The following is a 14604-nucleotide window of genomic DNA, read 5'->3' as shown; positions in this document are numbered from 1 at the left end:
AGTTAGCCGAGCCCTGAGTGAAAGAGACAAGACTTTGAAAGAGATAATAAAAAATTTGAACTTGAACACCTGGCTGTACTTGGTGGTGATTACTGAACTGAAAAGAAGGCTGCCTCCAGAGACCCCAAGAAAACTGAAACAAAGAACATTACAGGAGAGCAGACAATGGCTGTTCAAAGATGGAGTCTGGCCTCTGGAGTTTGGAGGCTGAAATCTTCTCTGTGGCTGAGATAGACATGGCCAAGAAAGTCCTCCTTCTCTGGCACTCCCTTAAATACTCCAGCACGACTACATTATGACATCACACTGGAGCATGAGTAGCTGTAGAATATCACATCATCACATTATCCTAAGTATAAACCAACTAGATTGACCACCTCATTACTTCAAGTATGTGCTTAGAGAACCACCATCTCACAGAGTGTAGGTACTTAACTACAAACACCCTGCTGTCTTAGATTCAAGTACACCCTTTCAGAATTCCAGTCCTTTATAAGATTCTTTGATACCTTCATGAAATTATAATTTCAGTTTTTAAAATCTCAATTGTAATTTTGAGTTTAAATTATTCAATCAAGTCCAGTCATTAGAGATGAGGTGAAAAGTCCTTGAAATTGAAGTGACATTACACAAAAATAGTAATTGTTTACCTCCTAAAGATCATGTTAAAATTGTTAAACTTGAAAATGTCAAAGTTGGTATAACATTTCAACAAATCATGTGAGGAAAAACTAACAACTGGGAAGAGACAGTAAGAGATTCATTGATGGTAAATTCACACTTTTCTTTTTTGATGCTGGGGATTTTTTTATTATTTCCTTTTTCTTATAAAATTCACCTAAGGTTTATACATTACGGAAAATTGAAGGAAAACCTACTTCCCAATCAAGGACAATACAATTATTCTCCTTGGTCAGGCAAGAATGAACACTTTATATTTTTATGCCAATCCAGCCTGAACTGAGGCCATTCTGGAAGTATTTTCCATGGTGTAAAAATACAGTTATAGCATCCTTCAGCAATCACATTGCAGAAGTTAACTACAAGGAGATTTATTTTATTCCATTAAGTTACAATGGGTTTGAATGGAATGCATTCCCTTGTGGTGAGCTTTTTCTTCTCAAAACGCAGCCAGGTGATAAAAGTTCAGATCTTTTATTGTCCCAATATAGCCCGGTTAGCTTAGAGCCCTATCTCTCTGCTTGGTTCCAAGAGCTCTCTCCAAATGTCACCAAATCCAAAGGTCTGGTCCTTCAGCCTCTGCCTCAGTTTTCTTCAGCCTCCAGCCAGCTCCAACTCTTCATGTCATTCCGCTGAAATCTCGACTTGTAGCATCTTCACTCTCCGAAGAACACTTCTGCCACCAGCCAGCCAAGTGGAAAATATTCTGCCTTGCCTCGGAGAGAGGGCTTCTGGCGTAACTCTACTGAAATCTCACCGAGAGCTTCTGTCTGTTTCTTTTATCCAAGAGGGAGGAATTGTGGGATACGAGAGAGAGGGATTATGGGTTTTCTCCCATAGTGCTCTCTGGCCCAACGAGCTTCAAGGGAGGTGTGAACTCATTGAACTTAGTTCTACTTAGTACCTTGTTTCAGGTTCTGCCCAAAACATCTTCTTGTAAGATTAGATCAACTCTAATTAGTTAGCAGTTAGTAAGGATTCCAACATCTCCCCCTTTCTTTTGTTTTAAAACATAGGGGGTTTCTGAAGGGGTACACATAAATCCATCAATATGGGCCAGAACTTTGTAACAAATATACATGGTATACATAAATCCATCAATATGGGAGGCATTATACATAATTTACAAAAGCACACAGCAATATAACACAGGCTAGTGGTAATGTAACAAATAACATGAATCAACATGAAAATTTAACTACTGCAAAAAGTCTCATCAACAATCTTTCATCTCAAGAAATCCAATGATTCTTGCAATTGCTTAAAATACATAAGCACATAGTAATATAACACAGGCAAGTAGTAATGTAACAACATAAATCGACCTGAAAATTTACAAATGTCCATAAGTCCTAGAAATAGTCCATAAGGAATCCATTGTCCATTAGTTCATGTGCCAGGAATCTAATAATTCCTGTAAGCTCTGAAGTACTGCAAAAAGTCTCATCAACAATTTTTCATCTCAGGGAATCCAGTGATTCTTGCTGGTTTTTCAGGAACTGAAAGCTGAAGATTTTAAAGTTCTTTTGACAGTCTCATTGTTAGCCATCTGATTCTTTCTTCATCTGTGGAAATATAAGCAGATCCTCTTCCCCAAGCAGTTAACCTATCTAATTCTCTTCTATTTACCACTTTTGGGATTTCTCCTCATCATCTGGTAATTACATTGGAGCTGTTTGCATTGGATATTGTCTTGTTGTCTTAAAAGGCCTGTATTCTTCCCAACTGTAATCCTGATTGCTTTTCTGTTGGTTGATGACATCAGAGTCCTGAATTTCTAAAGTCTCTCTGGGTGTAACCTCAGCTGCTATCATGCCCCACCTGTCCTTTGATTGATACTTTAGAGCTGGGCCCTGCCTCTCATTCCTCTGGGTCAATATACATTTAGAGGCCCAATGAAAGCCTCGGTTACATTTTGGACATGGGGTTTTGGGTTTTCTCTCACCCTGTCTTCTCACTCTATCTCCGTTTCTACATTGGGCTCTCAAATGTCCAACTTTTCCGCAATGAAAACATCGACGAGTTTCTCTAGAATTCCTCTGCCAAGAAGGACCTTGTCTTTCCAAGTTCACCATAGTCTGGGCATAATAAGCATTTGTGCCCACTGTGGCACAGCGTCTTATGATTTCCTCTAAAGGAGAATCTTTGTCTAGCCCCCATATAATTCTTTTGCAAACCTCATTGGCATTTTCCTTAGCCAAATGTTTAGTCATTATTTCTGTTGCTGCATTGTCTCCAATGGTTCTTATTACAGCTGTTTGTAAACGTCCCACAAAATCTGCAAAAGGTTCATTGGGACCTTGCTCTATTTTTGTGAAAACATTATTTCCATCTTTCTGTCCAGGGAGAGAATTCCAAGCTTTTATTGCAGCCTTAGAAATTTGCTCATACACTGTTATGGGATAATAAATCTGTTCTGAACTCTCTGCATACTGACCTTCTCCAGCTAGTTGGTCAAAAGCAACTTGTACAATAGCTCCTGTTTGCCTATAGCGTTGGGCTTGAACCCTACATAATTCATGAAACTCCGAAAGCCACAATAAATTTTGTCCCGGTTCTAGACAAGTTTTCACTATGGATTTCCAGTCATTCGGGGTTAGGATTTCATAAGACAAATTATCTAGTAACATCTTCACATAAGATGATGTAGCCCCATAAAGAGTGCAACCCTTTTTCAAATCTTTAATTTTTTCCAAATTAAAAGGAGTGTATCTTCTCCCTTTCTGACCTGAGGAGTTGAGCTCTTCAATCACAGGATATGCATTTATAAAATCAGATATATCTTCTCCTTCATTTTTTGCCTTAATTAATGCTTTTTCTAATCTTGTTAAATTCTGCTTTATAGGAGAAGCTGACTGTGTTTCTGTCTCTCTCCCTCCCCCTTGTTCCACCCATGAAGGGTTCATTGTGGGGGGAGGGTCATGAGATGTGGAATCACCTAATTCCTCCTGCTGTGAAGTATCATACTCAGAATTGTAATTAACTCCATTCTCATCTGATTCGTCCTCCTTTTCACCTAGTAAAGTTGGCATTTCTTCCTCCTGTACTTTCCTTTTCATCATTCTATCACTTAAATAACTTCTTATAGCCAATTGTATTACATTATATGTATTAATTATTGAGTTAGGCCCATTTTTATCATAGAATTGACAAAGATCCTCTCCAACCAATTTCCATTCATTTAGATCTAATTCCTTATCAAGAGAGAAACAAGGACATATGTCCTTTACAGTTTGTAAAAGTTCAGTGATTTGCTGTAAACTTATAATTAAACCTTGGCTTTCCATAATTTTGACAATGCTCTCTAAACATTTTCCTTGAACAGAAACAGACTGTTTTCTAAATATCTGTCCCATCTTAGCTGAAATTCTACTTTAACTCTTCCAACAAAATTTCTTTGTTGCACTCACCCTAATTTCTGGGTTGAAGTTTTTTCCACTGGATCAGGATCAGAGGCTTTTCCACTTGAATCAGGATCGAAGCTTTTCCACTGAAATCCACTGAGGGGTCTGTTTGCCCCACGTTGGGCGCCAAAATGTGGTGAGCTTTTTCTTCTCAAAACGCAGCCAGGTGATAAAAGTTCAGATCTTTTATTGTCCCAATATAGCCCTGTTAGCTTAGAGCCCTATCTCTCTGCTTGGTTCCAAGAGCTCTCTCCGAATGTCACCAAATCCAAAGGTCTGGTCCTTCAGCCTCTGCCTCAGTTTTCTTCAGCCTCCAGCCAGCTCCAACTCTTCATGTCATTCCGCTGAAATCTCGACTTGTAGCATCATGATTTCTTCTAATCCCAAACTGTAAACGCAAAGCTCGAGCAGCCTGATGGTATTTAGAATGGGATTCCTGGGCCTCCTGAAATAAAGGCGTACTGGCCAACATAGTTAAAAGGCTATCTGCCTTTGAATTTCCATCAAAAATAGGACCTGGAAGTCCACTATGTGAATGGACATGCAGGATATAAATCTTTCCTGGATGCTTTCTCACTTGCTCTTGAAGTTCCTTAAAGAGCTGATATATATTAGAAGCTGCAAATTTTATTTGGGCTGTGGCAATTCTTTGTACCACACCTACTGAATAGGCTGAATCAGATATTATATTTATGTCGCCTGGGTAATAAGTGAGAGCTAGCATGATCGCATATAATTCGTTCTGCTGAGTGGACTGAAAAGGAGTTCTGACTACTCTTTTTACGGTTAGATCATGAGAGTATACAGCACAAATATTTTGTTTGGCTGCGTCTGTAAAGATGGTTGGTCCTTCAAGAGGAACCTTAGAAACCTTCTCTTCAAAAATCCATTGCCAATTATGCAGTAGTCTGGTTATCTTTAATGGAGATCCATGTGCAAAATTTGGAGCCATGGCCAATAAAATCTGCCACTCTGGGATGGTTTCACAGCATACATTAATTTGTGCATTTGTATAGAAGGTATATATCTTGTCAGGTCTTGTCCCAGATAATTGTACTGCTCGCTTAATGGCCTTTAATAGAATTCTAGCCACAAGCACTGGGTAAGGCGTAAGGCTTTGTTCTGGTTGTGCTGGGAGGTTCACCCACTCTATCACACTGTCTCCTTGATGAAGGACTGCTGTGGGTGCTTCTTTCGTAGCAAAAACTGATATTTCCAAGGGTTTTTGAGTTATTCTCTCAACTACATTGGATAAAGCCAGTTCAACTTCTCTCAAGGTCTCTTGAGCTTCTTTTGTAAGCCGGCGTGGTGAATTTAAAGCAGTGTCTCCCCTTAAAATGTCATATAGGGGTTGCAATTGATTGGTAGTTAAACCTAATACTGGACGCATCCATTGGATATCTCCTATTAATTTTTGGAAATCATTTAAGGTGTTCAACCTCTCTGTTCTTAAAGACAGTTTTTGTAGTGTAAGTGCCTTAGGATATATTTCATATCCTAAATATTGAAAAGGAGCATGTCTTTGAATTTTTTCTGTAGCGATATGAAGTTTGTAGTATCTTAGTGTTTCTATGGTTTTTTGTAGACATGCTTCTAGAATTTGTTCCTCCGATGCACATCCCAATATATCATCCATATAGTGTAATAGCATAACTTTTGGAAATGCTTTTCTTATTGGAGCAAGAGCAGCAGCAACATACATTTGACACATAGTGGGGCTGTTCTTCATACCCAGCTCCTACCTTGTTTCAGGTTCTGCCCAAAACATCTTCTTGTAAGATTAGATCAACTCTAATTAGTTAGCAGTTAGTAAGGATTCCAACATTCCCTGATCTCAATTTTTCCCCTTTTATTTTTTCTCCTACTTTCCCTCCCTCCCTCCCTCCCTTTCTTTCTAGTAATTTGCTCCTTTTGCCCCCATTCCTCCATCCTTCCCTCTTCCTGTCTCCTGTCTCATTTTTTCTCATTATTTTTCTTTTCTTCCTTCCTTCCTTCCTTCCTTCTTCCTTCCTTCCTTCCTTCCTTCCTTCTTTTTTTTCTTTCTGTCCATCTTTTAGTGATAGCTACTACAATCATTCATTTCAAGTGAATATACAAATATTTTTTTTCATTACTTTCTTTAATATTCTTGACCTTTAGTTCCTCCAATTGAATTTTGTCATTATTTTTTCAATTCCTATAAAATAGTTTTTGGCAGTTTGATTGGTGTGGCATTGAACAACTAAATCAATTTAGGCAAAATTGTCATTGCTATTAATATTAGCTCAACCTACTTATAAACAATTGATATTTTTCTAATTGTTTATATCTGACTTTATTTGTGTAAGAAATGTTTTGTAATTTTGTTCATATAATTCTTGGATTTGTCTTGGCAGGTAGATATCCAAATATTTTATTTTGTCTAAAGTATTAAATGGAATTTCCCTTTATATCTCTTGCTGTTAGATTTTGTCAGTAATATATAGAAATATTAGTAATTTGTGTGAATTTATTTTATATACTGCAACATGGCTAAAGCTATTGATTGTTTCCAATAAAGTTTTTGTAAGATTTTCTAGGATTCTGGAAGTATATCATCCGTAAAGAGTGATAGTTTTATTTTCTCATTGTTCTAATTCCTTTCATTTCTTTTTCTTTTATGTATTGCTAAAGCCAACATTTCTAATATAACACAGAATAATAGTAGTGATAATGGGCACCTTTATTGCCCTGATCATGTTGGGGATTTATTCAACTTCTCTCCATTACAAATAATGTTTGCTGGAGATTTAAAATATTTTTTTTTTTTTTTTTTTTTTTTTTTTTTTTTTTTTTTTTAAATTTTTTTATTTAATAATTACATTATATTTACACTCATTTCTGTTCCGATTTTTTTCCCCCTCCCTCCCTCCACCCCCTCCCCTAGATGGCAAGCAGTCCTTTATATGTTGGATATGTTGCAGTATATCCTAGATACAATATATGTTTGCAGAACCGAACAGTTCTCTTGTTGCATAGGGAGAATTGGATTCAGAAGGTATAAATAATCCGGGAAGAGAAACAAAAATGCAGATAGTTCACATTCGTTTCCCAGTGTTCTTTCTTTGGGTGTAGCTGCTTTTGTCCGTCATTTATCAATTGAAACTCAGGTCTCTTTGTCAAAGAAATCCACTTCCATCAAAATATGTCCTCATACAATATCGTTGTCGAAGTGTATAATGATCTCCTGGTTCTGCTCATTTCACTTAGCATCAGTTCATGTAGGTCTCTCCAAGCCTCTCTGTATTCATCCTGCTGGTCATTTCTTACAGAACAATAATATTCCATAACATTCATATACCACAATTTACCCAGCCATTCTCCAATTGATGGGCATCCATTCATTTTCCAGTTTCTAGCCACTACAAACAGGGCTGCTACAAACATTTTGGCACATACAGGTCCCTTTCCCTTCTTTAGTATTTCTTTGGGATATAAGCCCAATAGAAACACTGCTGGATCAAAGGATATGCACATTTTGATAATTTTTTGGGCATAATTCCAGATTGCTCTCCAGAATGGTTGGATTCGTTCACAACTCCACCAACAATGCATTAGTGTCCCAGTTTTCCCGCATCCCCTCCAACATTCATCATTATTTTTTCCTGTCATCTTAGCCAATCTGACAGGTGTGTAGTGGTATCTCAGAGTTGTCTTAATTTGCATTTCTCTGATCAATAATGATTTGGAACACTCTTTCATATGAGTGGTAATAGTTTCAATCTCATCCTCTGAAAATTGTCTGTTCATATCCTTTGACCATTTATCAATTGGAGAATGGCTTGATTTCTTATAAATTTGAGTCAGTTCTCTATATATTTTGGAAATGAGGCCTTTATCAGAACCTTTAACTGTGAAAATGTTTTCCCAGTTTGTTGCTTCCCTTCTAATCTTGTTTGCATTAGTTTTATTTGTACAAAGGCTTTTTAATTTGATGTAATCGAAATTTTCTATTCTGTGATCAGTAATGGTCTCTAGTTCATCTTTGGTCACAAATTTCTTTCTCCTCCACAAGTCTGAGAGATAAACTATTCTATGTTCCTCTAATTTTATTTATAGTCTCGTTCTTTATGCCTAGGTCATAGACCCATTTTGATCTTATCTTGGTATATGGTGTTAAGTGTGGGTCCATGCCTAATTTCTGCCATACTAATTTCCAATTATCCCAGCAGTTTTTATCAAATAATGAATTCTTTTCCCAGAAGTTAGGGGCTTTGGGTTTGTCAAACACTAGATTGCTATAGTTGACTATTCTGTCTTGTGAGCCTAGCCTTTTCCACTGATCCACTAATCTATTTCTTAGCCAATACCAAATGGTTTTGGTGACTGCTGCTTTATAATATAATTTTAGATCAGGTACAGCTAGGCCACCTTCATTTGATTTTTTTTTCATTAATTCTCTTGAAATACTAGATCTTTTGTCCTTCTTGATAAATTTTGTTATTATTTTTTCTAGTTCTGTAGACCAATTTGTTGACAGTTTGATTGATATATCACTGAATAAGCATATTAATTTAAGTAGAAATGCCATTTTTATTATATTAGCATAGCCTACCATGAACACTTGATATTCTTCCAGTCAGTTCGATCTAATTTTATTTGTGTGGAGACTTTTTTATAATTTTGCTCATATAATTCCTGACTTTCCTTTGGTAGATAGATTCCCAAATATTTTATGGTATCAACAGTTATTCTGAATGGAATTTCTCTTTGTATCTCTTGCTGTTGGGTTTTGTTGGTGATGTATAAAAATGCTGAGGATTTATGGGGATTTATTTTGTAGCCAGCTACTTTGCTAAAATTATGAATTATTTCCAATAGCTTTTTGGTAGAATCTCTGGGGTTCTCTAGGTATACCATCATATCATCTGCAAAGAGTGATAGTTTGGTTTCCTCATTGCCTACTCTAATTCCTTTTATATCTTTCTCGACTCTTATTGCCGAGGCTAGTGTTTCTAATACGATATTAAATAATAATGGTGATAGTGGGCAACCTTGCTTCACTCCAGATCTTACTGGGAAAGGTTCCAGTTTTTCCCCATTGCATATGATGCTTACTGATGGTTTTAAATATATGCTCCTGACTATTTTAAGGAAAAGTCCATTTATTCCTATGCTCTCAAGTGTTTTTATTAGGAATGGATGTTGGATTTTATCAAATGCTTTTTCTGCATCTATTGAGATGATCATGTGGTTTTTGTTTGTTTGGTTATTGATATAGTCAATTATGTTAATAGTTTTCCTAATATTGAACCAGCCCTGCATTCCTGGTATAAATCCTACTTGGTCATAGTGTATTATCCTGGTGACAATTTTCTGTAATCTTTTTGCTAATATTTTATTTAAGATTTTAGCATCAATATTCATTAGGGAGATTGGTCTATAATTTTCTTTCTCTGTTTTCAGCCTACCTGGTTTAGGTATCAGTACCATATCTGTGTCATAAAAGGAGTTTGGTAGGACTCCTTCAATCCCTATTTTTTCAAATAGTTTATATAACATTGGAGTTAATTGTTCTTTAAATGTTTGGTAGAATTCACATGTAAATCCATCTGGTCCTGGGGATTTTTTCTTAGGGAGTTGATTGATAGTTTGTTCTATTTCTTTTTCTGAGATGGGACTGTTTAGGATATTTACTTCTTCCTCTGTTAGTTTGGGCAAGCTGTATTTTTGGAGGTATTTTTCTATTTCATTTAAGTTGTCGAATTTATTGGCATAAAGTTGGGCAAAGTAACTCCTAATTATTGCTCTAATTTCCTCTTCGTTAGTGGTGAGTTCTCCCTTTTCATTTTTAAGACTAACAATTTGATTTTCCTCTTTCCTTTTTTTAATCAGATTTACTAAGGGTTTGTCTATTTTGTTGGTTTTTTCATAGAACCAACTCTTAGTTTTATTAATCAATTCAATAGTTTTTTTACTTTCAATTTTATTGATCTCACCTTTTACTTTTAGAATTTCAAGTTTAGTGTTTGACTGGGGGTTTTTAATTTGTTCCTTTTCTAGCATTTTTAATTGCAAACCCAATTCATTGACCTTCTCTTTCTCTATTTTATACAAATAGGCCTCTAGAGATATGAAATTTCCCCTTATTACCGCTTTGGCTGCATCCCATACATTTTGGTATGATGTCTCATTATTATCGTTTTCTTGGGTGAAGTTATTAATTATGTCTATGATTTGCTGTTTTACCCAATCATTCTTTAGTATGAGATTATTTAGTTTCCAATTATTTTTTGGTCTACTTCCCCCTGCTTTTTTGTTGAATGTAATTTTCATTGCATCGTGGTCTGAAAAGGATGCATTTACTATTTCTGCCTTACTACATTTGAGTTTGAGGTTTTTATGTCCTAATATATGGTCAATTTTTGTATAGGTTCCATGAACTGCTGAAAAGAAAGTGTATTCCTTTCTGTCTCCATTACATTTTCTCCAGAGATCTATCATATCTAGCTTTTCTAGTATTCTGTTTACCTCTTTGACTTCTTTCTTATTTATTTTCTGGTTTGATTTATCTAATTCTGAGAGTGCAAGGTTAAGATCTCCCACTATTATAGTTTTACTGTCTATTTCTTCTTGCAGCTCTCTTAGTTTCTCTTTTAAGAATTTAGATGCTACCCCACTTGGTGCATATATGTTTAATATAGATAGTGCTTCATTATCCATGCTACCCTTTAGCAAGATATAGTGTCCTTCCTTATCTCTTTTAATTAGGTCAATTTTTGCTTTAGCTTGATCTGAGATCAGGATGGCTACCCCTGCTTTTTTGACTTCACCTGAAGCATAGTAGATTTTGCTCCAACCTTTTACCTTTAACCTGCATGTATCTCCCCGCTTCAGGTGTGTTTCCTGTAAACAACATATTGTAGGATTCTGGCTTTTAATCCATTCTGCTAACCGCTTTCTCTTTATGGGGGAGTTTACCCCGTTCACGTTTATGGTTAGAATGACCAATTCTGTATTACTTGCCATCTTGTTAACCCCGGTTTATGCTTTCCTCCCTTCTTTCCCCTTTCCCCCCCTTCCAAGTATTAAGCTTGTGAGCACCCCTTGCTTCTCACAGCCCTCCCTTTTTAGTATCCCTCCCCCCTCCTTAGAGTTCCTCCCCCTATCTTACCCCTTTCCCTCCCAGTTCCCGTATTCCCTTCCCCTTAGCTTATTCCTTCCCTTTCCACTTTTCCCTTCTCACTTTTCAATGAGATGGGAGAAGTTTCACCATAGATTGAATATGTCTTAAGATTTTTCACTTAAAGCCAATTCTGAAGGCAGTAAGATACCCACTATATTCATCCCCCTCCATTCTTTCTCTCAGATATAATAGGTTTCCTATGCCTCTTCATGAGATGTACTACCCCCACTTTACCCTTTTTCTGGTACAATGTCCTTTCCACATCAATTTCTAGAACAAGGTATACATGTATTCTTTATACATCTATATAGCCAAAATATAGTTCCCAAGATTAATCTTTACCTTTTTAGATTTCTCTTGAGTTCTATATTTGTAGATCAAACTTTTTGTTAAGTTCTGGTTTTTTCATCAGAAATAGATGAAATTCGCTTACTTCGTTGAATGTCCATCTTCTTCCCTGGAAAAAGATGCTCATTCTCGCTGGGTAAGTTATTTTTGGTTGCATACCAAGTTCCTTAGCTTTCGGAATATCATATTCCAGGCCCTTCGATCTTTTAATGTGGATGCTGCCAGATCCTGGGTGATCCTTATTGTGGCTCCTTGATACTTGAATTGGGTTTTTCTAGCCGCTTGCAATATTTTTTCTTTCACCTGAGGGTTCTGGCATTTGGCCACTATATTCCTTGGTGTTTTGATTTTAGGATCCCTTTCAGTGGGTGATCGATGAATCCTTTCAATGTTTATTTTTTCCTCTGTTCCTATGACTTCTGGGCAGTTCTCTTTGATAATTTCCTGGAAGACAGTGTCCAGGCTCTTTTTTTCATCATGTTTTTCTGGGAGTCCAATGATTCTCAGATTGTCTCTCCTGGATCTGTTTTCCAGGTCTGTTGTCTTCCCCAGAAGGTATTTCACATTTTTCTCCATTGTTTGATTTTTTTGGATTTGCTTGACTGATTCTTCTTGTCTCCTCGAGTCATTCAATTCCACTTGTTCAATTCTGATTTTCAGTGAAGTATTCTCTTCACTCACTTTTTTAAAATCTTTCTCTAATTGTCCAATTGAGTTCTTTTGTTCTGTGGAATTTTTTTCCATTTCGCCAATTTTGTTTTTTAGAGAGCTGTTTTCTGTTTCCAGTTCACTAATCCTATTTTTCAAGGATTTTACTTCTTTATCCACTCTCTCTTTAACTTTCTCCAGACTCTTTTCCCATTTTTCTTCTAGCTCCCTTGTGAGAGCCTTTTTAATCACTTCTATGAGGTTCATCTGTGCTGAGGAACAGCCGATCTCCTCCTTTGGGGAATCACCTGGGGACTGCCTGTTTTTAGTCTCCTCAGGATTTAGAGTCTGCTCTCTATCTGTATAGAAGCTGTCAAGGGTTAAAGTCCTCTTCAGCTTCTTGCTCATTCTGTCTATTAATCAGAGATAAACTACCAAAGAAAAACAGAAAAAAAACTGGAGTCTTTCTTTGGGGGAGGGGCTGGGTGTGTTATCGAGCTTCCTCTACAGACTGCAGGTGGCAGCAGTGAGGCACTAGCAGGACTGTGCTGCGCCTGCGCTCTGAGATCCCAGAGCGTGCTGAGTCACTGAGGGGGGGGAAGGGGAAGCGGCCAGGTCCTGAGAGACTCCAGCTGTTTGCGGTTGTGTTCTTCAGCCCCGGTGTTTTTAGCTTCTCTGCTGGGCTGTTGACTTGCTGCAGGTTCCAAACCTGTAGCGAAGCTCTCCCCGCAGAAACGGCTACGATCACTCTCCACCCCCTCTCCAGTCTGCTCCCGTGCTCTCACTGCCGCTGCCCGCCGCCTGCGCCCGATCTAAAACCGCCCCAGCCCTCCAGTAAAGACAGACCTTGCTTGGCGGATCTCAAGGATGGCTTCTCTTGGTAACTATTTGCGGGTTTTTTTCAGTCAAGCATTGATTCAGAGGCTTGTAATGAAGTGGATAGTGAGAGAAAGCGCGGAGCTTATGCAACTGTGAGCCTCCTCTCCGCCATCTTAACCGGAAGTCCGGAGATTTAAAATAGATACTGCTTATTATTTTAAGGAAAGCTCCTTTTATCTCTATGCTCTGTAGTATTTTTTTAAAATAGGAATGGGTGCTATATTTTGCCAAAAGCTTTTTCTGCATCTGTTAAGATTTTTACATGATTTCTGATGGTTTTGTTATTGATACAGTGGATTATGGTTAGTTTTCCTGATATGCAACCAGACCTACATTCCTGGTACCAATCCCACTTGGACATAGTGTACCATTCTATTGATAAGTTGCTTTTGTTTCTTTGCTAATATTTTGTTTAAGATTTTTGGATCACTATTTATTGGAAAGATTGGTCTAATTTTCCATCTCTGTTTTGACTCTTCATGGTTTAGATATCAGTATCATATTTATGTCATAGAAGGGATTTGTCAAGACTTTTTATCTATGTTTCCCAAATAGTTTACATAGTGTTGGAATTAATTGTTCTTTAAATGTTTGATAGAATTCACTTGTGAATCCATCTGGCCCTGGAGATTTTTACTTATAGAATTCATTAATGGTTTGTTCATTTTTTTTTTCAGAATGGGACTATTCAAGTAATTTGTTTCCTCTTATGTTAACCTAGGCAATTTATATTTTAGTAAATAATTCACCCATCTTAGTCAAACTATCATATTTGCTCCCATACAGTTGGGCAAAATAGTTCCTAATTATTTTTAATTACTTTTTCATTGATGGTAAATTCACACTTTTCATTTTTGATACTCGGGATTTTTTTTGTTATTTCCTTTTTCTAATAAAATTCACCAAAGGTTTATCGATTTTATTGTTTTTTTTTTCATAAAATCAACTGTTTTATTAATTTGTTCAATAGTTTTCTTAGTTTCAATTTTATTAATTTCTCCTTTGAGTTTCAGAATTTCAAATTGGATAATTAATTGAGGGAGTTTGATTTGTTTTTTTTTTCCAGATTTTTCACTTGTATGCCCAATTAATTGATGTCCTCTTTCTGTGTTTTATTCATGTAGCTATTTAAAGATATAAAATTTTCCCTAAGAACTGCTTTAGCTGCATCCCAGAGCTTTTCTCATCATTGTCTTTCTCTTGGATGACATGTGTTGTTTCTATGATTTGTTTTTTGATCCACTCATTTTTAGAATTAAATTACTTAATTTCCAATTGATTTTTAGTCTATTTGTCCCTGACCCTTTATAGACTATAATTTTTATTGTATTATGGTCTGAAAAACAAGATTTACTATTTCTGTCTTTCTGCATTTGATTGTGAGATTTTTATGCATATATTGCTGAGAAAAAAGGTGCAGTCCTTTCTGTCTCTGTTCAGTTTTCCCAGAGGTCTGGCATATCAAAGTTTTCTAAGGATCCAATCAACCTTCCTTGTTTC

This window comes from Antechinus flavipes, chromosome 3 (genome assembly GCF_016432865.1).
Source record: "Antechinus flavipes isolate AdamAnt ecotype Samford, QLD, Australia chromosome 3, AdamAnt_v2, whole genome shotgun sequence".
NCBI classification, from domain to species: Eukaryota; Metazoa; Chordata; class Mammalia; order Dasyuromorphia; family Dasyuridae; genus Antechinus; species Antechinus flavipes.
The sequence above is the reverse complement of the archived record's forward strand: the minus strand, read 5'-3'. Positions refer to the sequence as shown.